This window comes from Lactuca sativa, chromosome 9 (assembly GCF_002870075.4).
Source record: "Lactuca sativa cultivar Salinas chromosome 9, Lsat_Salinas_v11, whole genome shotgun sequence".
Taxonomy (NCBI): Eukaryota; Viridiplantae; Streptophyta; class Magnoliopsida; order Asterales; family Asteraceae; genus Lactuca; species Lactuca sativa.
The window spans coordinates 42,662,869-42,665,164 of record NC_056631.2 but is presented as its reverse complement, the minus strand read 5'-3'; positions in this window follow the sequence as shown (position 1 = coordinate 42,665,164).

Here is a 2,296-nt window from a genome sequence, read left to right as displayed (position 1 = left end):
AATCTTCTATCAAAAAGCCATTTTTGATGTTCCTTGTCTCTGAATTGACTAGCCCTGATCTACGGGCGTTACAAAATGCCAACAAAATTTTTTATGCACGAATGTATTACAAAACCTAAAATTATTGCACATATACACATTTGTTATAAATAGCTTGTTCACATGCACATGCACATGCACATTACTGATAATCACTTTGTGCACGTGCATACATTTTAGTAACAGAATGTGCACATGAACATAACCGATAAATTTTTTGTGCACATGAACATAAAAGATAAAAATTTTGTGCACATGCACCTACGAGTTGGAGCCTTCCAACTCGTCGAGTTGCCCTGAAAATACATATATAAGCTTTTAATTTCATTCCTGGAGATTGGGATGTTACATTTAGGTTTACTCTGTATCCTAAATCATCATATATTATCAGATATTCTCTAAACACGTATTTCAGGCAATATCAAATATTTCACACACCAACATATATTTAATATTTTAATCAATACTTGTATTAAAATCATGTTAATGAAAGGGACTATGCATTCACACATAAACTCTTTAACAAATATTTAAATCCTTAACAAATATTTAATACTTTAATTAATACTTGTATTAAAATCATGTTCATGAAAGGGACTATGCACTCACACATAAAATCTTTAACAAATCTTTAACTCTTTAACAAATATTTAATACTTTAATTAATACTTATATTAAAATCATGTTAATGAAAGGGACTATGCACTCACACATAAACTCTTTAACAAATATTTAACACTTAATTAATACTTGTATTAAAATCATGTTCATGAAAGGGACTATGCATTCACTTGTTAAAGTGACGACTCGAAATCCGAGCAGCGCTTCGCTTCTAGCAATTGTCCTTTCCTTTAATGTAATCTAGCATTATTATCGCTAAGTCTTAGTCTAATATTTATTGTGAAAAATTATTAGTCTAGATTCATCATTAAATCAAAGTCTACTTTCACGATTTATCAAGTAAGGAACAACCAGGTGGGATCATATCGGAGGTAGGGTCCGTTTGATATACGAAGTATACTGTTTGGAAATCCCACTTTAAACACCTCACTAAATCACAACCTAGACACCATCCCTATATGTAGATCAATCAGTATAATGACTTGGAATCACTGATAAATCTTGTTTATAGGTTCATAATAACGATAATAAACTTAAACATAAGTTATACTTAAAGTACGGTAAACATAACTCAACTTACTAGGGGTTTAGCGAGGAACCGGGCTCTGCGGGGGCATAACTTACGAGCCGAAAAGCTCTTTTTCTCAGAGCCTTCGGGTGCTCCGGGGCTTTCCTCTAGCACCTTGAGGTTACTAGGGCTTTTGGGAGGGTTATGGGAGGCTTAGAGAGAAGTTAGAGAGAGAAGTGAAGAGGTCTTGTTGTGAAAAATGAAGGCACTCTCGTATGGTATTTATAGGATGGAATTGGGTCAAACTCGTAGAGTTTTGGCCTCCAAATCATCGAGTTGGTGCCACATATCACCATCTGGTGGCAAGGCGTGGGGAGAAAGCAATGGCTCAGATCACGCCACGTCACCCACTTCGCAACAGCACCCTTCCGACTTCTAAACTTCGTAACTTTTGCATACGAGCTCCATTTTCAATGTTGTTTAAATCTACGTGTAGGTATTGACAAGATCTATAACTCTCCTTTTGACTCCATTGGCTAATTCTCTACCAATTTTAAAATTAATAGTATGAGAAGATTACACTGTTAACAACTGTGTAAAATTCATAACTTTTACATACGGACTCCGTTTTCGACTGTCTTTTTATCATTGAACTCATATCAATGAGATATTAAATTCTCATTTAGGTTGTTTCGGCTAAAAATCACTCGATCTAAAATTCGATTTCCGGGCTGTATACTGTTATGCAAAATCTTAGAAAAATCATAATTAACTTCCTCATACGAAGTCAGATTTGGACGTTCTTCTTATGCACGTTCTCAGTTAAATATATACTATGACCTTGTTTAGATTGCTAAGGCTAAAAAGCAATTTATCAAAAACTTACTTTTTACGATTCTCGGTGTCGTGCCGGTTTTGCCGTAAAACTTCGACGAGTCATAACTTCTTTATTATAACTCGGATTTCGGTATTCTTTATATGTATGGAACCCTTGTGACATATACTATAACTTGGTTAAGATTATTCATTCTAAATAATCTTCCATCAAAAAGTAATTTTTGACGCTTATTGTCCCTAAATTGACTAGCTCGGATTTGCAGACGTTACAGATATACTCTCGTCTGTTTT